Source organism: Aquarana catesbeiana, linkage group LG13 (assembly GCF_042186555.1).
Source record: "Aquarana catesbeiana isolate 2022-GZ linkage group LG13, ASM4218655v1, whole genome shotgun sequence".
NCBI classification, from domain to species: Eukaryota; Metazoa; Chordata; class Amphibia; order Anura; family Ranidae; genus Aquarana; species Aquarana catesbeiana.
Genome location: NC_133336.1, coordinates 181,184,812 through 181,202,563, shown reverse-complemented (window position 1 = coordinate 181,202,563; position 17,752 = coordinate 181,184,812). Strand labels below are relative to the sequence as shown.

The following is a 17,752-nucleotide window of genomic DNA, read 5'->3' as shown; positions in this document are numbered from 1 at the left end:
TGGGTAACTAGCATGACCATCCATAGATTTAGTACAGGTCTATGAGCGTTCACAGACTTGTAACTAGCAAACATAATGAAAAATGGGTCATAATTAAAAGTGATATTAAACTCTCAATTTTTAAGCACTTTTAGCAGCTGATTTAATCACGTCTGCAGTATGCAGCTGCTTTATCTTTTAATTGCTTGTCTATGTTCCTGTTTAAGCTGGGTTCATGATCGCTGCCCCAGGTTTCCTGACTCAGGGTGGCTCCATTCCCTTGCAGCCCTAGACCTTTTTTTTTCTTCAAAATTCCTCAAAATTCTACAAACAATACCCCATAATGACAATATGAAAGAAGTTTGTTTGAAATCTTTGCAAATTTATTAAAAATAAAAAAACAAAAAAATCCCATGTACATAAGTACCGTATTTATCGGTGCATAACACGCACCGGCGTATCACACGCACCCTGATTTTAAGAGGGAAGTTTCAGGAAAAAAACTTTCCACAGCCCCCTGCACAGCACACCGACCCCCTGCACAACACACCGACCCCCTGCACAGCACACAGCCCCCATGCACAGCATCCCTTCACAGTACAAGGACTCCTTTCATTATAAAGCCTCCTGGGACAGCACTGCCATCATACCTTTAGGGGTTGAGAAGGTGTGGCTGACAGCCCTTTCTCGTGCGCTGCTCCTCCTGTGTCATGCTGATTGTGGATGGGGGCTTCTGTGTGCCTCAATTGATGCCGCTCTCTCATGGATCTGATCATGTGACTCTCCTCTGCTGTTTCATTGATGGTCACATGATCGCTCTCCTCCTCCAATCAAAAGCTACAATCAAGGAGGAGGCGGAGCGGGAGGAGAGAAGTCATGTGACCATCAATGAACAGAGGATAGTCACATGACTGGGTCCATGAAAGAGCTCAATTGAGGCACACAGAAGCCGCCTCAAATCAGAAGCTACAATCAAGGAGGAGGCGGAGTGGGAGGAGGAGAGTGGCCAGAATGAGCGGCGATGCTTAAGGTACAGGCTCCTATTTGCATTGGGGGTGATGCGGGGAAGGGGCGGTGTGTGGGAGAGGGCTAGCAGTGTTGTTTCCTGAACTTTTTGAAGAATGGCAGCGCTGTCCCAGGGCCAGGTAGGGCAGGGCGGCCGGCCTGACACCTTCCCAAAGAAAGAGGTGGACCACCTGATCCCCGCCCCCCCATTGGTAAAAAAAAAATATTGGCGTATAACACGCAGGCACGATTTACCCTCTGTTTTCAGGGGAAAAAAGTGCGTGTTAGACGCCAATAAATACTGCATTCACAGCCTTTGCCATGACACTCAAAATTGAGCTCAGGTGCATCTTGTTTCCACTGATCATCCTTGAGATGTTTCTACAACTTGATTGAAGTCCACCTGTGGTAAATTCAGTTGATTGGACATGATTTGCAAAGACACACCTGTCTATATAAGGTCCCACAGTTAACAGTGCATGTCAGAGCACAAACCAAGCCATAAAGTACAAGGTATTGTCTGTAGACCTTCGAGACAGGATTGAAGTGAGGCAAAGATCTGGGGAAGGGTACAGAAAAATTTCTGTCCCAATGAGCACAGTGGCCTCCATCATCCGTAGAGAAGTTTAGAATCACCAGGACTCTTCCTAGAGTGGGCTGCCCAGCCAAACTGAGCGATCGGGGGAGAAGGGTCTTAGTCAGGGAGGTGACCAAGAACCCCAATGGTCACTCTGACATAGCTCCATCATTTCTCTGTGGAGAGAGGAGAACCTTCCAGAAGGATAACCTTCTTTGCACTCCACAAATCAGGCCTGTATGGTAGAATGGAAGCCACTCATCTGTAAAAGGCACATGACAGCCCAACTGGAGTTTGCCAAAAGGCACCTGGAGGACTCTCAGACCGAGAGAAACAAAATTCTCTCATCTGATGAAACAAAGAGTGAACTCTTGGCCTGAATGGCAAACGTCATGTCTGGAGGAAACCAGGCACCACTCATCACCTGGCCAATACTATCCCTATAGTAAAGCATGATGGTGCCAGCATCATGCTATGGGGATGTTTTTCAGTGGCAGGAACTGGGAGACTAGTCAGGATTGAGGGAAAGATGAATGTGGCAATGTACAGAGACATCCTTGATTAAAAAACTGGCTCCAGAGCGCTCTGGACCTCAGACTTGGACAAAGGTTCATCTTCTAACAGGACAATGACCCTAAGCACACAGCCAAGATAACAAAGGAATGGCTACGAGACAACTCTGTGAATGTCCTTGGGTGGTCCAGCCAGAGCACAGACTTGAACCCGACTTGAACATCTCTGGAGAAATCTGAATATGGCTGTGCACCGATGCTCCCCATCCAACCTAATGGAGCTTGAGAGGTCCTGCAAAGAAGAATGGGAGAAACTGCCCAAAGATAGGTGTGCCAAGCTTGTAGCCTCATACTCAAAAAGACTTGAGGCTGTAATTGGTGCCAAAGGTGCTTCAACAAAGTATTGAGCAAAGGCTGTGAATACTTATGTACATGGGATTTTTTTCAATTTTTATTTTTTATAAATTTGCAAGGATTGAAAAACAAACTTCTTTCACGTTGTCATTATGGGGTATTGTTTGTAGATTTTTGAGGAAAAAAAATAATTCAATGCATTTTGGAATAAGGCTGTAACATAACACAATGTGGAAAAAGTGAATACTTTCACTGTGAATACTTTCCGGATTGCACTGTACATTCCCATACCCTAAGATGTTAAAGCGGAGTTCCACCCAAATTTTGAACAATATCTGTATGTATTCTCTTCCTTGCCTAGATGCTGACATGCCGTTTAAAAAAATTTAAATCGCCGTAATTACCTTTTATTTTTCTATTCTTCTTTGCACTTCCTGGTTCTCCTCCCGTGGGAGTAGGCGTGTTTCTAGCCTCTCCCAGACTCCTGGGAGCTAGTCTCAGGCTTCCCAGGATGCCACTGAGCATGTGCGGGAACGAGCGGTGAATGCTGAGAGCACAGCATTCACCACATCCAGGAAATAAATGCTTGTGGGCTTCAAATGCCCACAATGAAGATGGAAACCGCCTGCAGTGAATAATATAAGTTATTCTTTCCGACGAAATCTGACACAGGCGGACATATTACACACAATATGTGAGTATGTAATGCTGAGAAGAAAAGTTTGTGAATTAACTCAAAAAAAAAAAAAAAAGGATAGATAGGTGGACCCCCGCTTTAAGGCACTCCCCTGCTCTTCCCTCTTTCACCCTTATCCACACTAACAGACTGGCTGGAGACTGCACTGTGCACTGGTAACTCTTTCCCATGAACACCGGAATTTCAGGGAAGCAGCACTATGACATCAGGAGCCAGCAGCATTGAAAGTTGTAAAGGGCAAGTGTTGGGAAAACATTTTAGCAAATCGTTTTGTTATTTTATTGTATCAATGTATTAGGCATAAAAAAAGCTGAGGATTTATACACTTAAAGGAAACTGTAGTTTATCAAATGTCTTTTTAAATATGAATGTGCATGATCAACTTTATGTAAACAATATTATCAGTGCTCGATAATGTATTAAAGTTTACTGTTTAATTGTATAGTTTCTAAATAAGTATGTACATACAGTAGAGACAGCCAAATTTGCCTATTACATATGCGGACTCTGCTTCCGTCGTCTTTGAAGTGCTGAACAAAAATTTGCTTTACTGTTCCCTCTAACTATGAAATTTTCTGGCCCACTGGAAACAATCCGACTAAATTGGAGATAACAAAACTCTTTCACACACATTCAAAAGAAGGATTGTATTCATTCCTCCAACATTTGAGCCTGCAGGCTGAAATTTCAGTAGTCGACTCTTTATCTTCCCCATATGTCATAGATAGGAGGTTATTCATACACACATTATTTGCTTACCTTTATGAAATCCTAATCTAATGGCTTTCTTAAAGCCCAACTTTGGGGCCAAGCTTGCACTGCAAGGGTTAACTGCTCATTTAGGTCTAGGGCAGTGGTCTCCAAACCATGACACAATGCCTCCCACTGGCACCAATGATGTGGCACTTTTCCTCCCCCTAATACCAAAGATAGGACACTATTCCTTCCACTGGCACCAGCAATGGGATGCCAGACAGAGGGGTCCTGCCTGACAGAGGGGTCCTGCACGACTCGGAAACATTGCACTACACTGTTCTGTGATCTTTCTTTAAATAAAAACCTTTTGGACGAAAATGGAGATCCTTGATGTGCTGGCGAATATTCACATTATCGTGCATGTTCCAGTATCCAGCTGCTGGTCGCACAGCAACCAGTACTTTTATGCTCTGTACACATGAGCGGACTTTTCAACCGGACTGGTCTGACAGACCGAATCCGGCGGGCAATCTGACCGTGTGCGGGCTTCATCGGACCTTCAGCGGACTGTTTCTGTTGAAAATTTGACGGACTTTATAGTTGGAACATGTTTCAAATCTTTACGTCGGAACTCCGCCGGACCCAGTTCCTATTGAAAAATCCGCTCGTCTGTATGCTAGTCCGACGGACGAAAACCGACGCTAGGGCAACTATTGGCTACTGGCTATGAATTTCCTTATTTTAGTCTGGTCGTACGTCATTACGTATGAATCCGTTGGACTTTGGTGTGATCATGTTTAGGCAAGTCCGTTCGTTCGAAAGTCCATTGGAAGTCCGTCAAAAGTCCGTTGAAAGTCCGTCGGAAAGACTGTCGGACCTTTATTGCCGAAAAGTCCGCCTGTGTGTACAGGGCATAAGAGCTCATTCCAGGAACGTGTGTGATGGGAATATAGACTGTGTTCCCACCCAGCAGAACAAAATGATTACTGCTAGCGGCTATAGCCATTGAATGCAGCACCCACATTGACATGAATGCAGACTCACCATTGTCGTCAGTGCAGCCTGATTCATGTCCATCTGCAGCCTTGGAGGAGTCAGGGAGGGAGCGGGACGAGCGCCAACAGACATACAGGAGAAACTCTTGTTTTTATCGGCGGCCTCTTTAATTGAAAGTCCCTCCTCCTATGATGGACAAAACAATTGTCCAATGGCAGCGCAGGACACGGGACTTCCTTTTACACAGGACGCCGTGTAAACCGGAAATACTCCCCTCCTGTATGCACGGCACTCGTCCCGCCCCTCCAAGGCAGCCAGCATATCTATTTTTTGTGGCCCCCCGGCGCTCGGGGAATCGTTGGGGAAACCGGAACGCGGGCCGCGATTGGCCCACGGGCCGGACTTTGGACATGCCTGCATTAGGGGATATATTTATGGCATTTTTAATATGTAATTGTTTTTTTACTAGTAATGGCGACGTTTTGCAATTTTTAGTAGGACATTGCAGAGGACAGATCGGACACTTTTGACACTTTTTTGGGACCAGTGACATTATATTATACAGCGATCAGAGCTAAAAATAGCCACTGATTATTGTATAAATGTCACTGGCAGGGAAGGGGTTAACACTAGGGGGCGATCAAGGGGCTACGTTTTTCCTGGGAGGTGTTCCTAACTGTGGGGGGTGTGTACTAACTGGAAGAGGAGAGAGATCGCTGTTCCTGATTACTAGGAACAGCAGATCTCTCTCTACTCCCCTGTCAGAATGGGGATCTGTTTGTTTACATTGACAGATCCTCGTTTTGGCTCTCTTAGGAGTGATCGTGGGTGGCCAGTGTACATTGTGGCCGCCGGCCACGCACATCGGCTCTGGCATCATGCCGTGCACCCCTATCGCTCTTTTTTTAATCAAATCCTTTTTATTATTTTATATGAAAACGACATTGACACAATACAGACAAAACCACAAAAATATAAATCACACCAAACCAAAACCCCCCAGAAAAAAAAACAAACCCAAACCCTTTCCCTTGAGGAGTTCATATGACACACAAAAAAAAAGGAATTAAAATATCCAGCATTACAAAGTACACAGTACACATTGGTTGACAAGATACCCAAGTCATAGATTGAAGCCATCTAGACCAGATAACATCAAACTTATTCAGAGAGTTCCTTAGGGAATATTTATGCTTTTCAAAAAGAATGATCCTATTGAGATCTACAATCCAATTGGACACAGTCGGTGGATGTGGAGAGGTCTACTTAAGAGCAATCTGTATTACCACTAGGAGAGGTGTAGATAGAGGTGTCACAGTAACCCAATATACATATAAGCAGTTCAACCGGGATATTAATATCCAATACCCTATTTAGTGCCGGTTCACACTAGACGCGGCACGACTTGCAGGTCGCCTCACCGAGGCGACCTGCACCCGACTGCCGGGGCGACTTGCAAGACGACTTCTGTATAGAAGTCTATGCAAGTCGCCCCCAAAGTAGTACAGGAACCTTTCTTCTAAGTCGGAACGGTTTCTAAATTAGAACGGTTCCATTGTACAGAACGGGAGGCGACTTGTCAGGCGGCTAGGTCGCCTGACAAGTCGCCCCCGTGTGAACCGGCCCTGAAGGTACCAATCACCTCCAACCAGTATCTTTGAAGTTTTGGACATCGCCACAAAAGACGTATTAATGTACCTGTGTTATCGCATCTAGCACAGGCTGGTTCAGATTTCAGTCCAATTGCACAGAGAAACTGCGGAGTTCTATAGACCCTATGGAGAATAAAAATCTGGGTCAGTCTGTGTGATGGAGAAAGAGACACCCTGGATGGGGACCGGAGGACGTCGTCCCAAATCTCCTCAGAGATGGGACCAATATCTTTCTCCCACCCAACCCGAGAACGGATGGGGAAGTTCAATAGAAACCCATCTGACAGTACCCTATAAGTAACTGAGGTAAGACCCTTTTTTGACCCTGCCCGTACTATTTTATCTAAGACAGGAATAGAGGGGAAAAAACTCTTAGCAGAAGAAAACTGGGCATGTAGAGCATGTCTTAATTGAAGGAATTGGTAAAACCAGTTGGATTCTACAGAGAACTCTCCCCTTGGATCTTCAAAGGATTTAAGTACACCATTCTGATATAAATGAGCTAAAGTGGTTATTCCTAGTTTTGCCCATCTCTGAAAGCCTCTAAGAGACAAAATTTGAGAAAGTCTATCATTTTCCCATATGGGAGTGTATCTAGTGGGATATGAGACACCCAACATTTTCGTAACTGTATCCCATACTTTACAGATTAACATACAAGTAGGCATATCAGCAAGTGAGACACCCCCTCTTGCACCATCAAGGACAAAGAGTGGAGACCGACCCTTAAATGCAAAAGAAAATAATCGTCGAGCAGGAAAAGATATCTGTTCAGACTCCCATCTGGCAAAATCTGTAATTGGGAGATGAGAAAATATAGCCTTGGATTAGGAACTGCCAGGCTGCCGGCATTTGTGGGATGCTGTAAAGTCTCCAGTTTGATACGAGGGGTTTTGTTCCGCCATATTAATCGCCTAAATATAGTGTTTATCTTAATAAAGATCTGGATAGGTATCCAAATCGGGGCATTATGTAAAAAATAGAGAAGCTGAGGCATCCATATAATTTTTATTAAATTGATACGACCTATTAGCGATAAAGGGAGCTTAGTTCAGGTTTTACTCTGATTTTGAAATCTAATAAGTAATGAAAATATATTATCTACAATATATGACTGTGGGGAGTCCGACATAGTTATACCCAAGTATTTTATAGATGATACAACCTTAAAATGAGAAAGTATATGTGGTAGTGAATCCAGAAGGGGGTCTAAAGGCATCAACATGGATTTCTCCCAGTTTATACCTAGACCGGAAAACCTTTCAAACTCCTTAACGTGTTCCATTACTACTGGCAGGGATGAACAGACATTAGACATGAAAAAGAGAAGATCATCCGCATATAGTGATATCTTTTCCTCCATGTCTCCCCTAATCAGACCAGTAACATCAGGAGAGGCGGGTATAAGACATGCCAAAGGCTGTATGGCCAGACAGCGGACACCCCTGCCTAGTGCCCTGGAAAAGTTTGAAACTAGGAGATTGAAAGCCATTCATCCTAACTGATGCCCCCAGAGCAGTGTATAACAACCGGACCCACTTACAAAAACCAGAGCCAAGCCCGAATTTATCAAGAATGGCCCACAAATATGGCCATTCGACACAATCAAAGGCCTTGATTGCGTTTAGTGCTAAGAAAGCACGGTTTGAACGGCCCGGGGCCGGAACCTGCATATTTAAATATGCACCTCTGATATTAAATGCAGTTGATTTGTTGGACATAAATCCTACCTGATCTGGATGAATAATACTATTAATAACCTTATTTAGTCTAGTTGCAAGTATCTTCGCAAGATTTTAATGTCTGTAGATAATAGAGAAATTGATCTATAAGATTCAGGGTGTAGCAAATTTTTATCCTTTTTGGGTATGACTACTATTACGATTGTCCCATAGAGTCTGGGAGCTGGCCCGTATGAAAAGCCTCATTTAGTGTGCTAAGAAGAGCGGGAAGCAATTCTTTATTATATTTTTTATAGGTCTCAATAGGGAGGCCATCCGTGGGGCCTTGGCATTAGGAAAACTAGCCACTGCATTTTCTACTTCCATTAAAGTGAGTGGGGCATTGAGAATTTCTATCTCTTCTATTGAAATAGCCGGGTGATCAATACTGGGCATGTAACTAGATAACTCTGCAAGGGTAAAATCTGCCCTGGAAGTATATAGATCTTGATAATAGGACTTAAAGATAAATATAATTGAACTAGTCTGGTTACAAACCTCCCCCTCTACATTCATTAAGCTGAAACATGTGTAGGGTTAGATTGGGACCTTACTATCTGAGCCAATAATCTACCGTTCGCTTCTCCCTCAGCCCAGCTAAGTCTCTTCTGAAAAAAAAGTTTATTCCTGGCCCTAGATTCCAATAGTTCATTTAGCCTATTTTGAGATGAAAGCCATTCCTGTTGGATATCCGGAGAAGGATTTTGAATATATATGGCTTCCGCCGCAGAGATGTCAGCCTTCGCCAGCTCGAGCTCTCTATGGGAAGCACTTTTGATAATGCTTATATTCTGGATTAATAATGCCCGAAGATAGGCCTTTAGCGCATCCCATACAACTTGAACGGAAGTGGAGCCAAAGTTGAGGGACCAAAAATCAAGGATACGGTTAGGAATGACATCCTCCTTAGGAAATAATTCCAACCAAAAGGGATTCAGCCGCCAAGACATATTAGACGCCTGACACCCTGATGTTAAAGTAACTAACAGAGGAGAGTGGTCTGAGATACCTCGAGGTTCGATACTCACATCCGACACATATGGTATAAAATCAGCCGAGCACAGAGCCAAATCTATTCTTGACAGTGTGTTATGTGTTTTAGAATAGCATGTATAGGCATTTACTTCAGGGTGTAGCTTCCTCCACATATCATACAGTCCTACCTCCCGACATAGTCGTCCAAAGGGGGAGAGGCGCCCATTGGTCTTTGACCTTGGAGCTGGGCATCTGTCCCACCTCATATCGACAACACTATTGAAATCCCCAAGTACCAATAATGGTATCTGAGGAGAGACCCCTGCAAAGGAAATAAGCTGACAAATTATTTCTGAATTATATGGGGGAGGTATATATATAGCGGCAAGAATCAACTCAAGATCATCCAGTATGCATTGTAAAAAAATATATTTGCCATTATCATCCACCATAGTCCTACTGCAGGAGAATACCACACCAGCATAGACCAGGATTGTAACCCCCCTTGAGTGAGAGGTATATAACGAGTGATAAGCCTCTCTAACTGATCAGCGCTTCAGAAACCTGGTCATGTTGGATGTGGCTTGTGTCTCCTGCAGACAGACAAGGGCAGGATGAAAAGAAGCAATATAGTCAAATATAGATTGACTTTTTAAAGCATTGTTCATATCCTAACATTCCAAGAAATTATTCTAATTGATTGATTTACCATAGGTACAATGGCATAAGAACATCACTAGTCAACCAACCTGTACTGTACACAAAAATATGATATATATAAATGAAAAACATGAAAATACTCCAAGATGAACCCCCACAAAAAAAAAACGGTTCCTCACGGGAAAAAAAAAGCCACTGATGTAGAAAAAAAACCATTCAGTGGCCATCGCTCTTAAAGCGGCCAACGTACACCCAAGACGATTCGCCTAGGAGAGCCAACCTGCGAATTATAATGACGGCGGCTGGTCGGCAAGCGGTTAAGTACTATAAGCTAAGCTAAGTAAACATCCTCAGTACCCTTAGTAAAACCATCCCTGTGTAATTCTACTTGATATTCAAAAGAAGAACAGCTTTACTTTATTTACTAAGCTAAATAAACTTTCACTTTCCCAACTTAAGAGTCTCTGCTCCTATGGTAATTCAACCCCAATGTCAGAAAAACAAGTTCAATTCTTACTTCTTACTGTGCTAGAAAAATGGCAGTTGGGTTTCAATCTGTTCTGTAATGTTGAAGACTTTTCGCTGCATATCCAAGCAACTTCATTTACCATAGAAAGTGTCTGAATATGACTAACTACTACTAGCTAAGCTAAGTGCACAACAATTCCCTTAGAAAATTATCCCCGCTGTGTACTACTGGGTATTGTAAATAATCACAGCTTTATTTTACTTACTAAGTTGACTGAACTTTCACTTTCCCAAGTATAGAGTCCAGACTCCTACAGTAAATCAACCCCATTGTCAGTAAAAACAAGTTCAATTTGTGCTTGTATTTTTCCTTGTCAAAAGAAGTTTATTGAGTATACAATGTTATAAAGATACATAAAGTAAGTTTACAAGGATCTATAAAGTAAGCTCATTGTTTTACAGTAGGGTTTCTATAGGTAAATATAATGAAATTTCAAATATTAAACATTGGGTTTACGTAAACCTAAATTAAAGATATATATCATTTCCTTAGTTACTTTTGTAGGTATTTAAACGATTTATACCTACTATACATATTGTTTACAAGTAGAGTGTATATAGGTCAAATAAATTCTGATAATGAGCTTTAATCGTAAGGTGGAGAAAAGGAAAGAAAAAGAAGAAAAAGGGTTGAAAGGTAGAGGTATGGTCCACAAGGTTGTCCCGCCCGTCAGTTTATTATTCTTTTTAGTTCTCTTTGAAGCCTTAGAATGGGTGTCTCTGTAAGTCATTTAATCTGTTACCATGGCAACAGGACAGAGTCATTGAAGTTTGACAGGAACTGTTGTTTTATCCAAGGATGCCAAAGTTTTTCAAATTTTGGAATTTGATTTTGATCGATGGCTACCATCTTAGCATGGGACATTGTATTATTCATTCTGTGAATTGTTTCTGCTAGTACCAATGTAGGAGATTCCCATGCCTTGGCCACTGTTTGTTTTGCAGCCGTTATTAGTTGGATCATAAGTTTGAATTGAGAGAGTGTTAACCATTCCGGTTTTAGATTAAGTAGAGTTAAATATGGATCTGGTTGTATTATTTTTTTAAATATTTTAGATGCAATCACAAAGACTTCCTTCCAGAAGGTTTGGATTACTGGGCATGTCCACCATATGTGTAAATATGTGCCTATTTCTGGGCATCCTCGAAAACAAAGAGCTGAGGTATTAGGTGAATATTTTGCCACTCTAGCGGGTACAAGGTACCAGTGAGTTAGGACTTTATAATTTGTCTCCAGTGCTAAGATGTTGGGTGAAGATGACTTAGATGTGAGCCATATGTTAGACCAGTCCGTGTCTTCTAAAATTCGTCCCAGGTCCTCCCCCCACCTCTGAACGTAAGAGGGTCTATTAAGATTTGCTACTCCATATAATTGATTATAAAGTGATGAAATTGTACCTTTAGCAAATGGATCTTTTGTACAGATTGATTCAAAAATGGATAATTGGGATAATGGTGTATCCCCCTTTAGGAATGGTGTATAGAAATTTTTGATTTAGAGATATCTAAATATCTCAGAGTTTGGTAGATCATATTTTTCTCTAAGCGATGGGAATGAAAGGAATGATTTAGATGCTATGAAGTCATTTAGTGTCTGAATGCCTGATGTTGTCCAAGCTTTAAAAGAATTTGGGTAGATCCATGCCGGATAAAAGGCCGGATTTCTGATAAAAGAAAGGAGAGGATTGTGTGGAGATTGTAATTGATATTTGGTTTTTAGTTTATCCCAGAGAGATAAGAAGTGTTTAGTTATGGGATTATGAATTTTAAAGCGCTCTTTAGGATCAAGCCATAGTAAATTTGATATTAATAGAGGGTCATTTTCTGAAGCCTCTATAAATACCCATAATGGGATTTCCTGTTTTGCATGGTATTTGGACAGACTGGCCAAATGTGCTGCTCTGTAGTAGTTAGTAAAATTAGGGTATCCCAGGCCTCCTTTATTTTTGGGAAGATGTAGTGTGTGTATAGGTATACGTGGTTTAGAAGAGCCCCATATAAACGAAGTTGCTCTTTTTTGTACTATTCTCAAAAAATAGGAAGGAATTGGAATAGGGAGGACTCTGAATAGATAAAGCAATTTGGGTAGAATAGTCATTTTGATTGCATTAATCTTCCCTATCCAGGATAAAGGAAGTTGCGACCATTGTTTTATTAGATTTGTGATCTGTCTTAGTGCAGGAGGATAATTGGTTGAGAATAAGTCAGAATGAGATGCTGTTAAATGAATTCCAAGATATGGGATTGATTTTTCTGCCCATGTGAATGGGAGTGCAGCCCTAGCCGGGATCAATTCCATGTTTGTGAGTGAAATATTAAGCATTAGGCATTTCTTAGGATTAATCATAAGGCCGGATAGGGCTGCAAATCCATCAAGAGCTGGTATTAAGTTAGGACCAGAGACCTGTGGTGATGATAGAAAAAGTAATATATCGTCTGCAAATATACATAATTTGTGTGTAATACCTCCTTCTTCAATGCCAGTTATAGTTTGGTTTGTTCTGATGTATTGGGCCATGGGTTCGAGTATAAGGGCAAATAATAAGGGAGATAATGGGCAACCCTGTCGGGTACCTCTTTCGATATTAAAGGCTTCAGATTTGTATCCAGCATATTTTATATAGGCTTTGGGTTTATTATATAATGCTTTGATCCATGTTAAAAAGTGGGGTCCAAAACCCTATTTTTGTAATGAATATTGCATATATTGCCAGGATACTGTGTCAAATGCCCTCTTAATATCGAGAGATAGAAAACATAAAGGGATTTTCCGGTTTTTAGCAATATGTGCCAATAACACTGCCCTGCGTATATTATCGCCTGCCTGTCTATTTGGCATGAAGCCTACTTGATCTCTATGTATTAATTTTCCTATAATGCTATTAAGGCGTTTTGCTATTATTTTTGCTAATAATTTAATATCGAGGTTTAACAGAGAGATAGGCCGATAATTCACACAGGAAGTGTCATCAGAAAGGGGTTTTGGGATCATACAAACAATTGCCATTAGTGTTTCTTGCTGAAAAGAATGTCCATCTAGAAGTTTGTTAAACATTTCAGTGAGAATGGGAGAGAGTATTTCTGAGAATGTTTTATAGTATAAAGCCGAGTAGCCGTCTGGGCCTGGTCTTTTGTTAAGTTTTAGGTCTTTTATGGCGTTAGCAACTTCATCTATAGTTATAGGCTCATCCAAACTGCTTTTTTGATTCTGAGATAACTCAGGTAAGGTTATTTTTGAGAAGAAGGATTCAGCCTCTGTAGGATTAAATTCATTGTTTGTCTTATATAAAGTTGCGAGATGTGAATGAAATTTATGGACTATTTTAACTGGATTACAAGTGTAAACATTTTTTGATAATTTCAAACGTATTGGTTTGAAAGATTTGTTAGTTGAATTTAATGCCCGAGCCAAATATGTACCTGGTTTTTTTGTATTCATGTAGAAATTGTGTTTGGAGCGTTTGAGGGATTTATCAACTGACTCAGTGAGAAATAGATCGTATTCCAATCTAGATTTTTCCAGATGAGATTTTGTACTCTGAGATGGATTATCTTGAAATGATATGTAGGCTGCATTAAAATTGAGTTCTAGTTTTTTTGCTAGATTTTTGCGTTCCCGTTTAAATAGTGCCATTTGTCTTTGTATTGTACCACGCAAGACAGGCTTATGAGCTTCCCACAGTGTTATTGGGGAGATGTCTGTTGTATTATTAATTGATATGTATTCCTTTAAAGCTTGTTCAATGGCCATCTGATGTAGTGGGTGTTTGAGCATTATGTCCGGTAAGTACCACGTTGGGTCATGCGCTTTTGGTATGGCTGAGGCTATAGTAGTGTATACTGCATTATGGTCAGACCACGGAATCGGAATTATATCTGATGCAATAATTTCTGGTATCATTCCTATTGTTAGAAAAATATGATCTATTCTGGTGAAGGTTTGATGAGGGTGCGAGAAATAAGTGAATTTCTTTTTCATTGGGTTACTTTTTCTCCACCAATCTACCAGATTGTATTTGGAAAGAAGTTGAGAAAAAGGTAATCTAGAGGTTATTTTGGATGGTGTAAAAGGTGATTTATCTAGAAATGGGAGGAGGACCTGGTTTGAATCCCCACACATTATCACTGTTCCTATTTTGTGTGTATTAATCACTTGTAATATATGTGAGAGGAATGGTGTAGGTTGTTTGTTAGGAGCGTAGTAGGAAATCACCGTGATTGCTGTATCCATTATATAACCCATGAGTATCAGGTATCTACCTTCTGGGTCTTTAATTTCTGATGATAAGGTGAATGGTGTGGATCGGTGAAATGCAATTAGAGTTCCCCTTTGCTTGGTACAGGCAGAAGCCGTGTAAATTTGTTGATAAAAAGGAGAAATATATTTTGGAGTAGAATCTTTGGTGAAGTGTGTTTCTTGGAGGCATACTATGTGAGCCTTCTTGTTATGGAAAGTACGGAAGGCTTTGGTCCTTTTTTGAGGGACATTTATTCCCTGAACATTCAGGGAAAGTATATTCAGTGGTGCCATGGCAATAGATCAAATAGTTTTGACTTACTTTTTGTTATGCAGAGCTGACTGCGCAGATCAACCTGTGTGGACTGAAGAGATGAATAGATAGAAAAGAAACCAGTGAATTCTGGAGTAAAGAGTAAACAAAAAACATATGAGATTAGATGATACATTGTATAAATTATTTTTTGCAAGTAATCACAATTTACCCGTGAAAGAGAATAAATATCTCTCTCAGGGGAATAAGTGCCTTCGTCACACTCCCACATAATATGGTTGGGAGAATGAGGAGGGCTAATGGGGGTACACGGATCTTCCGCTTACAGGAGAGAAGTGCTATGTCAAAAGACATCAAAATGATGTTTCATTAATTGGAGTGCAGAATATAGTTTTTGTTGAAATTATTTATTCCAGGGTGGTTGTATATGGTTAGTCTTGCCCTAGGTTAAATAATTCAGTTAGAAAGGTACTGTTAATAACTTTGGTATTGATGAAGATAGTTTGAATTATTTTGGGATTTTAACCCTTTTAGAGTAAACAATTACATATTTTATTCATATGCAACTGTTTAGATATGTTAACTCATAAAATTGAGGTTGTATTGCTTCAGATTAGAATAAACAAAAACATAATTCTAGGAACTAGTTAGGTAATAATATATTTGTTTTAAGAAAAGAAAGAAAAAGCTTCCATTACTTCTGGATTATTGAACATATTTGTCCTAAAAAGTAATAAATCTATTGTTATTACCTGATAATATATAACTGAACAAGAATTTCCTTATTTCACTTATATATTCTAAGCCTATATGAATCAGAAGTAATAAGAAATATAACTGGAATGTAACATGATCCCACACAGTGTGTGACTATCAGAATGCAGTTACATTCAGTTATAAATATAGGTTTTTTATAGAGAACCATCTCTTAGTATAATAAATGAAGAGATATCAGGAATTAGGATGTCAGTCTATTGAATCTTCTTGGTCCATGGATGATGTGGCATAACGGCCTCTTTTGTGAGAATGATGATTCCCATTTTGTTCTGAAATTTTCTGGGTGCTGCCTGAAGGTGAAGATGATGCCATTCTTCTGCGTGTGGGAGTGTTGCTGCTTGTGGGTTCTGTCAGATTTAATTTTAAAAGGGTTTGTTGTAGTTCATCTGCTGATCTGCTTCTGTAAATTGTACCTTGGTAGTTAAATCTGACTGAAAAGGGGAAGCCCCATTGATACATAATGTTGTGGCGTTGCAGTTCCATTAGTTGGGGTTTCATGGATCGTCTTTTAGTAATAGTAAGTTGGGATAGGTCAGCAAAAATTTGATAATTGTGTCCTTGAAAATTAAGTTCCTTTTTTTCTCTTGCAGCAATTAGTATTTGTTCTTTCGTTCTGTAATAATGAAATTTTGTGATTATATCACGTGGGGGTCCATCTTTCTTTTTGGCTGTGAGGGCTCTGTGTACTCTGTCCAGTTCTAAACGTTCAATAGGGATATCTGGCTTTAGTTCTTGTAATAGAGCAGTAATAGTAGATTGCAGGTCTATCACAGTTTCAGGTATTCCCCTTATGCGCAAGTTTGAACATCTGGCTCTATTTTCGTAATCTTCGAGCTTAGTTTGAAGTATTAAATTCTCTTTTTTTAATTGTTCCAATTCTGTTATATTTTCTTGGGTTGTAATTTCAATTTCATCCATTTTTATTTCTAGGGCTGCGGTGCGGTTTCCCAGCTCTCTTATTTCTTTGGTTAGGCTTTTTGTTATTTGGTCTGAGGTTTGTTTTAAAGCCTTATGAAGCATCTTTTCAAATTGTAATAATATTACTGGGGATGCTGAGGAGGTTTGTGGAGAAGTTTGTGAGAGGATTTGTTCTGTATCTGACTCAAATGGAGAGTCTTGCTGTGACATTTTCTGTCTGTGAGAGCGCCCTGATGCTGTATATTGTGAGGTGACTGGAGCTGCTTCAGCTGCAGTGAGTGCCTGTGAGCTCTTTGTGAGGTGATTTTTATTTCTGCCACGGTTTCCTCCCAGTACCATATTTCCTGCCCAAACTTTCACAGTTTGTTCCCAGGGGCAAAAAGGTTCAAATGGATACCTTTTGAGCCTGCAGGCTCCGCTTTGTCCTTCTCTTCTCTCCTCAGCGGTGTGGAGCTCTAACAATGCATGTCTGCTCCGCTAGGCTCCGCCTCCTGCCCCCCGTGCTTGTATTTTTCAAGCTGTACTAGTAAATGGCAGTTGGTCTGTAATCTGTTCTGTAATGTTAACAATATTTTGCTGCATATCTGCTTCTTCTGTTCTAGTTATTGTCAGGCATATACCCCAGCACTGATAGCCACACTCAGGGGTAGATTTACTAAAACTGGTGCACACTGAATGTGGTGCAGCTGTGCATAGTAACCAATCAGCTTCTAATTTCAGCTTGTTCAGTTAAGCTTTGACAATTAAACCTGGAAGCTGATTGGTTTCAATGCAGAGCTGCACCAGGTCTTGCATGCTCCAGTTTTAGTAAATCTCCCTCATAGTCACCTTAATCCAATCACCATAGAAAGTATTTGAATGCGACTAACTACTTCTAGCTAAGTGCACAACCTCAAATCCCTTAAAAAACCTCCCGCTGGGCATTTCAAATAATCACAGCTTTGCTTTATTTACCAAGTTTAGTGAACTTTCACTTTCCCAAGTGAAGAGCCTCCACTCCTATAGTAAATCAAATATTCTTTCAGTAAAAGCAAGTTAAATTCATTCTTGTATTTTTCAAACTGTACTAGAAAAATGGCAGTTGGGCTGTAATCTGTTTAGTTACTATTGATGACACACTTTTCATAATTCAACTTTTAATACATCAGCCTTACAGTATATCAGATTGTAGCCGATGAAAAAAATATTTGAAAT

General features: G+C 40.5%; 1 protein-coding gene across 1 annotated transcript in view; it reads right to left on the bottom strand.

Moving 5' to 3' along the window:
- Positions 1 to 17,752, bottom strand: part of LOC141117822 (ETS translocation variant 3-like protein) — a 54,888-nt gene that overhangs the window by 16,952 nt on the left and 20,184 nt on the right. The window lies entirely within an intron of this gene.